This window comes from Oncorhynchus keta, chromosome 11, assembly GCF_023373465.1.
Source record: "Oncorhynchus keta strain PuntledgeMale-10-30-2019 chromosome 11, Oket_V2, whole genome shotgun sequence".
Taxonomy (NCBI): Eukaryota; Metazoa; Chordata; class Actinopteri; order Salmoniformes; family Salmonidae; genus Oncorhynchus; species Oncorhynchus keta.
Genome location: NC_068431.1, coordinates 6,169,349 through 6,183,226, shown reverse-complemented (window position 1 = coordinate 6,183,226; position 13,878 = coordinate 6,169,349). Strand labels below are relative to the sequence as shown.

At 43.1% G+C, this 13,878-nt stretch overlaps 1 pseudogene across 1 annotated transcript in view; it reads left to right on the top strand.

Annotated features, from left to right (window-relative positions):
* The first annotated feature begins 1,363 nt into the window (after positions 1–1,363).
* Positions 1,364–13,878, top strand: part of LOC118379451 (la-related protein 1-like) — a 69,257-nt pseudogene continuing 56,742 nt past the window's right edge. Inside the window, exon 1 of the transcript XR_008146890.1 lies at positions 1,364–2,028. The product of XR_008146890.1 is annotated as a la-related protein 1-like (transcript). The remainder of the gene's footprint in view (positions 2,029–13,878) is intronic.

Below are 13,878 nucleotides of genomic sequence, written 5' to 3'. Positions count from 1 at the left end.
CCTTATCTCAACTCATTTGCTCACATTGTATATGGACTTGTTTTTCTACTGTGTTATTGACTGTTTGTTTTACTCCATGTGTCACTGTGTTGTTTTGTGTGTCTAACTGCTTTGCTTTATCTTGGCCAGGTCGCAGTTGTAAATGAGAACTTGTTCTCAACTTGCCTACCTGGTTAAACAAAGGTAAAATAAATACATTAATTGTCATGTTGAAAAACAAATGACATTCCCACTAAACACAAACCAGATGGGATGGCGTTTCGCTGCGTAGCCATGCTGGTTAAGTGTGCCTTGAATTCACGGCGGTTGGAACCAAAAATCTCAAATTTGGACTTGAGGACAGATTTCCAACGGTTTAATGTCCATTGCTCGTGTTTCTTGGCCCAAGCAAGACTTCTTATTGATGTCCTTTAGGAGTTTTGCTGTTGTTGTAGCAATTGGACCATGAAGGCCTGATTCACACAGTCTCCTCTGAACAGTTGATGTTGAGATGTGTCTGTTACTTGAATTCTGTGAAACATTTTTTTTGGGCTTCAATTTCTGAGGTGCAGTTAACTCTAATGAATTTATCCTCTGCAGCATTAGGTAACTCTGGGTCTTCCTTCCTGTGGTGGTCCTCATGCGAGCCAATTTCATCATAGCGCTTGATGGTTTTTGCGACTCATAGTTCTTGACATTTTCCTGATTGACCGACCTTCGTGTCTTAAAGTAAATAGGGCTATCTTCTCTATACCACCCCTACCTTGTCACAACACAACTGATTGGCTCAAACGCATTAAGAAGGAAAGAAATTCAAAAAATGTACTTTTAACAAGGCAAACCTGTTAATTGAAATTAATTCCAGGTGACTACCTCATGAAGCTGGTTGAGAGAATGCCAAGAATGTGAAAAGCTGCTGTCAAGGCAAAGGGTGGCTACTTTGAAGAATCTCAAATCTAAAATATATTTTTGATTTGTTTAAACATTTTTTTGGTTACTACATGATTCCATATGTGTTATTCCATAGTTTGAAGTCTTCACTATTATTCTACAATGTAGAAAATAGTACCGAATGAAGAAACACCCTGAAATTACTAGGTGTGTCCAAACTTTTGACTAGTACAGAATATGACTAAAACATTAACATAAAAACAATACTTGTCACGTAGAGTACACTTGTATTTTTATATCACTCAAGTCGAATTAAATTGTGGTCAATATTGAGAGATAGAGGTATACTCCAGCAATGTTTTGCACTGTAATCCATTGGAGCGGGCTGTAGGTTTGCCACCCAGCTGGGAATGAACTGCTTCTTAGACGTAACGAAATATGGCGTTATTGATAACAACCTATTGCGCGCACATCTTTGCGTGGTTACGCCCCTCCATCGTACGTGCGCGCACCCTTCTATCGCGTGGTGGTGATCATCCATATTGCTGCTAGTGGTGGAGATTATCTTGTAATTTTAAAGTCTTTCGGACGCTTTTTATATGTTTTAAATCAACACAAACCACTCTGCGTCTTAGACTGAAGGCTATTTGGTCTAGGGGTGGAGTGGAGTAACGATAGAAACGAGTTTACTCGAGGAATACTGAACATTTACCATTCTTGAGTTGAAAGCGAATTTGGGGATATCGTGAGGAAAAGGGGAAATGGCCACTCAGGTGGAGACTCTCCTACCCAACAATCCTCTTATCAAAGAAGAGGAGCATGGGCATGCGAGCAAGACGATACAACACGGAGAGGACTGTCTGGAAAAGGGGGCCAAGCAGACGGGTGTTGCCGACGACGGTAGCAATATGAAAGCAGACAACTCGGAACTGGGGGGGGTCGCAATGAAGGAGCAAAACTCCAAACAGGCAAAAGAAGAGAGTAACAATCAAGAGAAAGACATCCTGGATCAAGAAAAGCACACGACCGGACAAACGGAAGACTATGTGAAATGTAGCAAAAAGGAGTTTGCTGAAGCACCCCCGCCCAAGGTGAACCCATGGACTCAGAAAATGAATGCGGTGACCGTGGTCAACGTGAATGGACAAGCACATCATGGTTTGTATTCCTCCCGTAAACACGTTTTTTGTGTGTGTGTGTGGTGACTACTGCGTTTATGGTGCATTCACTAGAGCCACTTTAATAAATGCCAAGCATGATCTGCTGTCAGATGTGATAGTGGGGAGCTCCTCGCAGGATAATGCTGCATTGCAAGCTTGCTCGTATCTAGTAGACTGCTCTAACTAGCTATATATAGAGCAAGGCCCCAAACTATTTCTGGAATAGTGGATTGTAAAAAAGCTTCTTCTAAGATCTAATTGGAGTTGACGTTCCAAGCATGGTACTCGTCTCTTTCAGAAGATCGCCTACTTAGTACATTTTTGTGCAAATGCAATAACAAACGTTGAGCTTGTGTGTGTGTGTGTGTCAGGCCTCAGTCGGGGTACAAGTTGAACCAAGTGAGGTTTCATGTGTCGTGATATTTTAACACCATCGTTACACACTTAACGAGACGCATGGGCGTCATGTTTCTTTTGCACAACTCAAGTCTTATCTTGTGCCAGTTGCCGATGAAGTGACTTGCGAACTAATTTAACTCGTTAACACGGTTGTAATAGACGAAGTCCGAACTGAGGCAGCAATCGCGAATGACTAAACTCACCCATTGTCACGGGTGACACGCGTTTTAGGTTTGAACTTTTACTGTTTAAACGCCAGCTATAGCATAGCCATTTCTAACTGGGCACTATTTTTGTCCGGGTTTGTGAAGCACCGTTAAGTGTCCTACTACCACTTTAGATAATTGAAGCTCTTGTTTTCGGTTGATACATATTAGCCTGAAAGTGAGTGCCGATGGCGAACAATAGCGACTAGGCCAAGGTAGCTAATCCTCATGTTGGAGCTAACAGACAGCTACCGGAATCCAAATCCACGTTATTTCGAAATACCTACATGTTTGACACATTGCAACAATATATATTGATATATATAATAAACCCCCCCCCCCCTCCTGTAACAATTTGCGCAGTTTTATTTAACACTTAAAAACATGTTAAAACAAATAGCTAGGTTTATTGCAACGTCACGTGTCCTCTCCACGTGTTCCCCTTCCACTAAAAATGCAAAGGAACAATAGTTGTATTTAAAACCGAACAAAATAATGTCGCTGGCGATGTTTATTACCAATTTATAAACCATTTTTAATTGGTGTCTCGTAGAACATGCCAAGTTGCGTGTTAAATTTAGACTGTCATTACGGGTAGATAACTGGCTCTTGAATTGTAATGATTCATCCATCTCATGATCACATGCTAGCTTGGAGCTAGCCACTAAACGAGCTAGCCCTTTTTATGCTTATGCGAGCCACTGAGCTAGATATAAACGTGGACAAGCCACTTTGGTTGCTTTTTTTTGTGGGACTTGTCGCCAAAGACGACCAGTCGGATCCGCCCGATGAAGAATATGTAGGAAGGACGTCGTTTTTAAATCACTAGTTAGTTCGCCGAAGTCACCACATGCGTTTGACACCGATATTGGGAGGAGACCGGTGCAAAAAAAAAATGTGTATCCCAGAATTCCTCAGTAGTTATGTCAAGACAACGTGGTCCGCTCAGCCATGTGATTTTTTTCTTCTTCCCCTTCTTCTTCTTCTTCTTCTCTATAATCGATTTATAACGGTGATAACTAAATGTTTGGTACATTCTAACAGCGGATCACGTCAAAGTGTGGTCGTTGTCATATTATTTAGGGGACTTTTGTTTGCTTGGCTTTTTGCGGTAATGACAAAACCGGGCGTAAACAATGCAACTAGGCCTCACGGCTCAGACGCTCTCCCCTCCCCCACGCACAGTCAGCCAGCTAGCAACTAGCTGGTGTCGCTAGTAATCATCAAGTCTGCCACATGTTGTTGGCGAAATGTTATGCGTTACTGTGAAATCTAATGTGAATCGATTCAAACGCCGAAAACTGTGATTCGGTGTAAGATTTTTAAGGTAGTTGACATGTACAAATGTTGTCCTTGTTTGCCTAAAGTCTATTTCATGGCATCGCAATGGCCTTGAAACGCCAGTGATATTCAAGAATGAGTGTCTTACCCCTCGAGAAATGCTGGTTGGGGAATCCAATACGGATGTACACTGATGAGCTGTACATGGAGTATGGTACACGTTGTGCCATATGTCTACACCTTCACGGATCCCTACTCATGTCTCTGATATTATCATGCTTCCTTGAAGCATGGACTATCCCCCAATGAACAGCTTTAATAAGAGACACATTTAAAAAAAATTAAATGAGGACATATAGCTAGATTTATTCAACCAATGTCTTGGGATGTGGCTTCATTTTGCATTAGACTAGAGGTTTGAAAACACCTGTTGAAACTTTGATTTGAACGTTTCGTAAACCTTAATGTTATTTGTCTGGTTGATATTTTGAGGTTATTTTGCTTATGCCGTTTGGTACTAAACCTGTTTTGTGTCCTATTACCCCTTACAGATGCTTACTTGTTGCCATATTCTCACCATGTTGGATAAGTACAGGAAGGAAGGGAGGGACTGAAGCATGTTTTGAAGAGTTAAACTGACCATATTTTATTTTTGTCAAAGCTCATCTTGGATGTTTTACTTGAGTGTCTAGTATGTATGTATTATAAGGGTTCAGACACCAATAGAGATTTATTGTACCGATTTTCTTCACATTTATTTTTTACATTGTGTGTAAAAAGTCGGCAGTCAGACATTTACATTGGGTGTAGAGGTCGACCGATTATGATTTTTCAACACCGATACCGATTATTGGAGGACCATACAGCCGATTCCAATTAATCGGCCAATTTAAATGTATTTATTTCTAATAATGACAATTACAACAATACTGAATGAACACTTAACTTAATATAATACATCAATACAAGTCAATTTAGCATAAAGTAAATAATGAAACATGTTCAATTTGGTTTAAATAATGCAAAAACAAAGTATTGGAGAAGAAAGTAAAAGTGCAATATGTGCCATGTCAGAAAGCTAACGTTTCAGTTCCTTTGCTCAGAACATGAGAACATATGAAACCTGGTGGTTCCTTTTTAACATGAGTCTTCAATATTCCCAGGTAATACGTTTTAGGTTGTAGTTATTATAGGACTATTTCCCTCTATATGATTTGTATTTCATTAACCTTTGACTATTGGATGTTCTTATAGGCACTTTAGTATTGCCAGTGTAACAGTATAGCCTCCGTCCCTCTCCTCGCTCCTCCTTGGGCTCGAATCAGCAACACAGCGACAATTAGCGCTAACTAGCTAGCCATTTCACTTCGGGAGTTGATAGGCTTGAAGTCCTAAACAGCGCAATGCTTGACGCACAACGAAGAGCTGCTGGCAAAACTCACAAAAGTGCTGTTTGAGTGAATGTTTACGTGCCTGCTTCTGCCTACCACCGCTCAGTCAGATACTTGTATGCTCAGTCAGATTATATGCAACGCAGCCATGTGTAGTTAACTAGTGATTATGATTGATTGTTTTTTATAAGATAAGTTTAATGCTAGCTAGCAACTTACCTTGGCTTACTGCATTCGCGTAACAGGCAGGCTCCTCGTGGAGTGCAACGAGAGAGAGGCAGGTAGTTATTGCGTTGGACTAGTTAAGGTCAGCTCTGGGGATCCCATCTTGCAACAAGGTGAAAATCCGCCGTTCTGCCCCTGAACAAGGGAGTTAACCCACTGTTCCTAGGCAGTCATTGAAAATAAGAATGTGTTCTTAACTGACTTGCCTGGTTAAATAAAGATTAAATAGAGGTGTAAAAAAAACGGGGCCCAAAAATTCAGATTGTTATGAAATATTGAAATCGGCCATTCGGATTAGTCGGGCGACTTCTAATTGGGTGCTTCCTAAAACAAAGCGTACTGAATGATTGGCCGACCAGCGCTAGATCAGGACTCTCCAACCCTGTTCCTATCGAGCTTAAAGCCAATTTGTGCTTGATCCGGAAAGGTGGTCAGAGGATCCGTATTGTAGGTGTGGCTCCAGAAGCATACAGGGGTCAAATTGAACTCTGCATCGCTGTGCGCCTTCCAAATTTTGTAACAATGCGGAGGGCTCTGTATAGCTCCTGCATTGCCACGATTGGTTGATGGTGGGGAGGGGGATCATGTGTAAACTCAATCTCACTTCCTTGACAACATCTTTGAGTGCCCTGGCTTATGCAGAGGCTCTATCACCGGAAGTGCTGCGCGGCCAATGCAGGTGTCTGATTGACCATGCAGCGCCTTTTACCGCCAACCAAAAATCTAGCGCACCGGATTCTAATAATTATATGGTTTATAAACTGAACCAAGTTGCAGCGAAAAACCTACAGGAGGGTAAACTGACCAGGAATGAGTTTGGTATCCTGATCTAAATTCGGTGAGGGGTGTGTGGAAGCCTCATGTTTTGCTGACTTGTTTTGGCGACTCAGGTCAGGAATGACTATCAGCATTTCTTTAGTGCTCTGGAACCTTCAAACAAGTGAAGATTGGGGCACTTTTAATTGCATTCGTACTAGTACAGGGCTCTCCAACCATGTTCCTGAAGTCTTTGTAGAAACCCTCAGACCTAGTATGCGAAGGCTTCGATTTGAACCCCAGTTTAAATCTAAAACACATTTTTATTTATTTTGTCTTTATTTAACTAGGCAAGTCAGTTAAGAACAATTTCTTATTTACAATGACAGCCAAACCCGGGGCCAATTATGCACCGCCCAATGGGATTATGCAATTATGCACCGCAATCACGGCTGGATGTGACGCAGCCTGGATTCGAACCAGGCACTGCAGTGACTGAGATGCAGTGTCTTAGACCACTGCGCCACCGGGGAGCCCAAGTGGTAGTCAAAATTAGCATGATGGCGGTCTCTTCCGTGTCTGCGTTCTCACCTGTCTGTCTCCACTTTAGTGTCTTCGTTTTCACCGGTCTGTCTCCACTTTAGTGTCTGCGTTCTCACCCACGAGAGGAGGCTCTTTGTTGTTGCCCTGAAACAGAAGGCTGCTAGTGAATTGTCCTGAGCCTTTGTAGTTTCAAAGGTGTCAGGACTCTGCTGGGGGTCACAACCTGGTTGTGCTGATGTGTAGATGGCTAATGTGGGATCACAGTGCAGGACATCTTTATTCATGGACGATGAATGAGAGTTAAGGCGGCTAACCTGTAGGTTTTTACCTTCAGTTCGGCTGGTGGCTAACCTGTGGGTTTTACCTTCACTTCGGCTGGTGGCTAACCTGTGGGTTTTACCTTCAGTTCGGCTGGCGGCTAACCTGTGGGTTTTACCTTCACTTCGGCTGGCGGCTAACCTGTGGGTTTTACCTTCACTTCGGCTTGCGGCTAACCTGTGGGTTTTACCTTCACTTCGGCTGGCGGCTAACCTGTGGGTTTTACCTTCAGTTCGGCTGGCGGCTAACCTGTGGGTTTTACCTTCACTTCGGCTGGCGGCTAACCTGTGGGTTTTACCTTCACTTCGGCTTGCGGCTAACCTGTGGGTTTTACCTTCACTTCGGCTGGCGGCTAACCTGTGGGTTTTACCTTCAGTTCGGCTGGCGGCTAACCTGTGGGTTTTACCTTCACTTCGGCTTGCGGCTAACCTGTGGGTTTTACCTTCACTTCGGCTGGCGGCTAACCTGTGGGTTTTACCTTCAGTTCGGCTGGCGGCTAACCTGTGGGTTTTACCTTCACTTCGGCTTGCGGCTAACCTGTGGGTTTTACCTTCACTTCGGCTGGCGGCTAACCTGTGGGTTTTACCTTCACTTCGGCTGGCGGCTAACCTGTGGGTTTTACCTTCACTTCGGCTGGCGGCTAACCTGTGGGTTTTACCTTCAGTTCGGCTGGCGGCTAACCGAACAAGTATGTTCGCACAAGTACCGAACAAGAACCGTCCCAGGCAACAACAACAAAAAAATCGAAGTCGACCAGAAGTCGTCTGTTCTTTCGACCAGTCGATTTAAGTCTACATTTTAAAATGTGTATTTTTCCATATATAGTCACCCTATGCGTTTTAGTGAAATCGACTATACAGGCAGTTAGCTCACTGATGACTCGAGGGAACCAGAGATCAAGATAACCAGATGAAAAACTAACCTGTTCCGACCGTCCTCCTCTACTGGCTTTCCAAGACTCTGCCGTTGCTCTCCAGAAGTTGCCGGTAATGGCCCACGGGAGGAATTGGCAAACTCTCATGTGGGGAATACCAGTATATCTTATCACTTCTACCGATCTGCGTGCCAGTTATGGTTTTCATATGCACATTGATGTGGAACAGTTTCATTTACATATTTTTATTTCATAATAATTGTGATGTGGTTAATCATGTGGTTAACCTAAAAAAAAAATCACATTTTATTGCCATTGCCAACTATGTAAAAACAGCCTATAAAGCCAACAAATAAAAACAATGCAGTCTGCAGGTAGAACATTTCCTGATTTAAAAAAAAATAAAATACATGTCCTATAAATCATATTTGCCAAGCGTGGCCCATCTGCAATGAACTTGAAACATTGTATCAACTAATAATTTGGGTCCAGCCTGAAGCTACTTAAAACAATGTATAAAATATTCTGTGCCCTCAGAGTTTACCGCGCCATTGTGCATGTAGGCCTATTGTCTGACTTTACACCGGATCAGAGTATGATATTTTTCCCTTTCACGTTGAGTGATTATCAAAACGGGGAGAGCTGGAAAGATTTTTCAAAACACTATCAGATCCCCAAATGGGAACATTTCTATGCTTACTTCAGCCTGGTAGCCAATAGGCCTACTTCTATGTGTAATCAGGTGCGTGTCCTTACTCAACATTGACAGGAGCGGTCCAAACGAGAGGTCGACTGATTATGCTTTTTCAACGCCGATACCGATTTATTGGAGGACCAACAAAAAAGGCCGATACCGATTAATCGGACCATTTATTTTTTTTACACATTTATTTGTAATAATGCCAATTACAACAATACTGAATGAACACTTATTTTAACTTAATATAATACATCAATAAAATCTATTTAGCCTCAAATAAATAATGAAATATGTTCAATTTGGTTTAAATAATGCAAAAACAAAGTGTTGGAGAAGAAAGTAAAAGTGCAATATGTGCCATGTAAAAAAGCTAACGTTTCAGTTCCTTGTTCATAACATGAGAACATATGAAAGCTGGTGGTTCCTTTTAACATGAGACTTCAATATTCCCAGGTAAGGAGTTTTAGGTTGTAGTTATTATAGGACGATTTCTCTATACCATTTGTATTTCATTAACCTTTGACTATTGGATGTTCTTATAGGCACTTTAGTATTGCCAGTGTAACAGTATAGCTTCTGTCCCTCTCCTCGCTCCTCCCTGGCTCGAACCAGGAACACAACGACAACAGCCACCCTCGAAGCAGCGTTACCCATGCAGAGCAAGGGGAACAACTACTCCAAGCCTCGGCGCGAGTGAGGTTTAAACGCTATTAGCGCGCACCCCGCTAACTAGCTAGCCATTTCACAATATCAACGCTGTGCGTTACAGGGAAGACATCCTCCTACCTCATGTGGCACCCTTCCTGCAGGCTCATCCTGACATGACCCTCCAGCATGACAATGCCACCAGCCATTCTGCTCATTCTGTGTGTGATTTCCTGCAAGACAGGAATGTCAGTGTTCTGCATTGGCCAGCGAAGAGCCCGGATCTCAAACCCGTTGCACTTCTGGGACCTGTTTGATCGGAGGGCGAGGGCTAGGGCCCCACAGAAATATCTGGGAACTTGCAGGTGCCTTGGTGGAAGAGTGGGGTAACATCTCACAGCAAGAACTGGCTAATCTGGTGCAGTCCATGAGGAGGAGATGCACTGCAGTACCTAATGCAGCTGGTGGCCACACCAGATACTGACTGCTACTTTTGATTTTGACCCTCCCCCTGCAGTACCTAATGCAGCTGGTGGCCACACCAGATCCTGACTGCTACTTTTGATTTTGACCCTCCCCCTTTGTTAAGGGACACATTATTCAATTTCTGTTCGTCGCATGTCTGTGGAACTTGTTCAGTTTATGTCTCAGTTATTGAATCTTGTTATGTCCATGCAAATATTTAAAAAATGCTTTTACGGCGAAAGAAAACGATGCTGAGGATAGCACTCAAGCAAACAAACACAGACCATCATCACAAAACGCAGAAATAAAGATATAATTCATGCCTTAACGTTGATGAGCTTCTTCTGTTGGCACTCCAATATGTCCCATAAACATCAAAAATTGTCCTTTTGTTCAATTAATTCCGTCGATTTATATATCCAAAAGGTCCATTTATTTGGCGCGTTTGATCCAGAAAAACACCGGTTCTAACTCTCGCAACATGACTACCAAAGATACCTGTACGCTTTGTCCAAACATTTCAAACTACTTCTGTAAGTAGTTGTCCAAACAATCTGAACGGTTTGTCCTCTGGGTTTCGCCTGCCAAATAAGTTCTGTTATACTCACAGACATGGTTCAAACAGTTGTAGAAACGTCAGAGTTTTAAAAAATCCAAGTCTACTAATAATATGCACATTGTAGCTTCTGGGCCTGAGTAGCAGGCAGTTTAATTTGGGCACGCTTTTCATCCAAAATTCCGAATGCTTCCCCCTATCCTAGAGAACTTATTGGTGACGGGGCAGTATTTTCACGTCTGGATGAAATGCGAATTAAACTGCCTGCTACTCATTCCCAGAAGATGTGGTTGAAGTTTTTTTTACATTTTTAATTTTATACTGTGAAATCAGAATGGAGAAAGACCCATATGAAATCACTTGTAAAGACCCTTATTGCCACTCTAGGGTCATGCACTACTTGTAAAGCAAATGTAGAAATAGTATTATTCAAAAACATAAAATACTGTCAAATATTAAAATATTGTGATATAGTTTTACCATTTTCACCCAGCCCTAGTTTGTGGTGGAGTAGTCTTATTTTTTTTGTCAGGTTTTTTCCCTCAGAACAAAATGGCCATGTCCTCTTTTGACCCGACAGACAGTGTATTCAGCTCTGAATTTTGGTTTGAGAAAGCCCCCTTTTGGGTTCATTGCGGTACCAGTCTACCATGATAATAGGCAGAAAAAGAAAGTCCTCAATTTCTCTCGGCTATTTCCATAGATCAACGCAGTCTACCCAGGTTTGTGTCTCAGCTCTGGCCTTTAGAAAAATAAAAGTTTTTTTTTTTTTTTTTTTTTATCTTTAAAAAGCTGCATCTGTCTGGGCACAGCGATATGGACACATCCCAGTGAAAACTCACTGTTCTAGGGTGTGGGGAGGGTGGCCACAGGCAGAGACAGTGACCTCTCTGCAGCTCAACCAGCAGTGTAGTGTCTGAGCCTGTTACTCGGCGGGTGGTGATGTCACCCTTGTGATCACGTGAACTAGCAAGAGTCTTCAAGAGTGGTGTGTGTGTGTGGGGAGGTGGGGAGGGGCAGTGTGGCTGCTGGTGGCATGCATCCTGTCTTTTCCTCCATATTTGGTTCCCACTGGCCTCAGTCATCCCGTGCTGCAGCAGCTCTCCTACTGTGCTCCTAGAATCTAATCCGACCCACTCCTAGATCGGCTTCTGGCCGAAATAACTCATGCTTTAAAAAAAATAAAAAAATAAATAAAAATAAAAAGAATAAACAAGATTTATTTGGTATCTTTTCATGTCTGCTGCGTGAGGATTTAATAAGCACTTCTCACATGCTCTAATTAAGCTCTCAGACAGACATCCCATTTATAGGTTGCTTGCTTCGATTATCTTGTTTGTGGCAACTGGGATGTTTTAATCCAATTGCAAATGTTAGCTGGTTGTGCTGTGCTTCTTACCGTGGCTTTTGCAACACAGCTGAGCTGAGTACAAACATACTACGTGTCCTAAAGTAGCAACATGATTGGCTGGCAGTGCCCCCCCCATGTACAGTGTTTAAGACTTACGTGGCACGGTGCTTATTAATAGCCCCCATATCATGTTTTTGTTGTTTGTTGCTGATTTTCAGGGACTCTGCACTGTAACTGTCCTGAGAATGAGGCTGTGTTCTCCACCTGAAGAGGTTTGGAAGGGGATGGAGGGGGCTATGAGAATGAGCGAGTAGGATGGGAAGAGGGAGTGACGCGAGGTGGATAGAGGGAAGCTGGTGGTGGTGGTGGTGGTGGTGTGGGGGGGCGCCATGACAGCTGGCTAATGCTAATCATTGCCTCTGGCTGTGTGTGCACACGACTGCAGAAACTTGCTCTGATCTTGACTGTAGAGAGGGACAAATGGACTGAGAGGGGGGAGAGGGGAGAAATGGACTGGGAGAGGGGGAGAAATGGACTGGGAGAGGGGAGAAATGGACTGAGAGAGGGAGAGGGGGAGAAATGGACTGAGAGAGGGGGAGAGGGAGAAATGGACTGAGAGGGGGAGAGGGAGAAATGGACTGAGAGAGGGGGAGAAATGGACTGAGAGAGGGGGAATGGACTGAGAGAGGGGGAGAGGGAGAAATGGACTGAGAGAGGGGGAGAGGGAGGGAGAGAGGGGGAGAGGGAGAAATGGACTGAGAGAGGGGGAGAGAGGGGGGGAGGAGGGAGAGAGGGGGAGAGACTGGGCCTAGTCACAGGGCTGCAGCCCACGTGGTTGACGATCCCTCACAGGTGGAGACCGGACCAGAGCGACTTGCTGCTGGGCTGAACACACTGGAGTGGTGTTCCAGGACACTTAACAATGCGCTCACCAGGTTGAGCACACTGCTGTACTTCCCTTGAAGTCCTTACTACACACACCACACGGTCATATATATATATATATTTATATTTTTTAAACTAAAAGTGTAATTGTTTCAACTTCTTTACTTCTGGGGAAAAAGACTGTGCCTGATATTGCTCTGGAGACATCATTTCACCTTTGTTTACAGTGTAAAACTTCCCATCAGCTAAACTGAAATTGTATTAAAATATGAACAGAGGCTCTTATGTACCATATTCCAGGCAATTACATTTTTATTTCTGATAACGCATGTTTGGTTATGCCTTATCGCTGGTATTCTGCACTACAGGCAGCAGCAGGGATCATCAACTTAGATACCATCTCTACCCTCTCACCTTCTCTACCCTCTCACCTTCTCTACCCTCTACAGCCCCCCCCCCCCAAAAAAACGACTTTTGTGTACCTGTTGCTGACCCTGAACCACTGATTAGCAGACGCTCTTATCCAGTGCGACTTACACAAGCAATTAGAGTTAAGTGCCTAGCTGAAGGGCGAATCAACAGATTTTTCACCCAGTTGGCTTGGGGATTTGAACCAGCGACCTTTCGGGTTACTGGCCCAACGCTCTTTAACTGCCAGGCTACCCCTTGGTATAGGCCATTCGAGACATAGCCCGTCTTCTCACAGCTGACCTTTTAAAAAAATATATATATCTGATTTGCATGGAGCACAGTGTGGAAGGCATGCCTAAATACCCACGTGGGATACATCGTTCACCACTGAACACGCCATCCTTGAGTTTGGTCTGTTGTTCAAGAGGAACCGTTTTGAAGAGAGGGCATGTACAAAGTCAAGCTTTAAAATAAAAATTAAAAATGTTAATTCCCTCTTGACAGTTTGGTGAAACTGTATTACTGTGGGTCCCTGGATCATTTTACTCTTCTGCGTCTTAACCTTAAGCTGTGTGTTGCAAGGTTTTGGTTTTTGCTTTTGTTTCAACGGCTTTATTAGCTTTTTCATAGACATAGAGCGAGACCCTTTGGCCCAGTTCTTTGAATCAGTGTGACACTGGGGTTTGAATGCTACTGCTTAAGTGTGAAACACACCATGTTGTTAAGACCTCATATCTTTTGTTTTAGTATGATATAAAATTAAAATTAAAATGTTTTTTTTTTGTTCTTTGAAAGATCTTTACTGAAAACACCCTGAGTTCGTGATCAGCTTTGCTGATAAC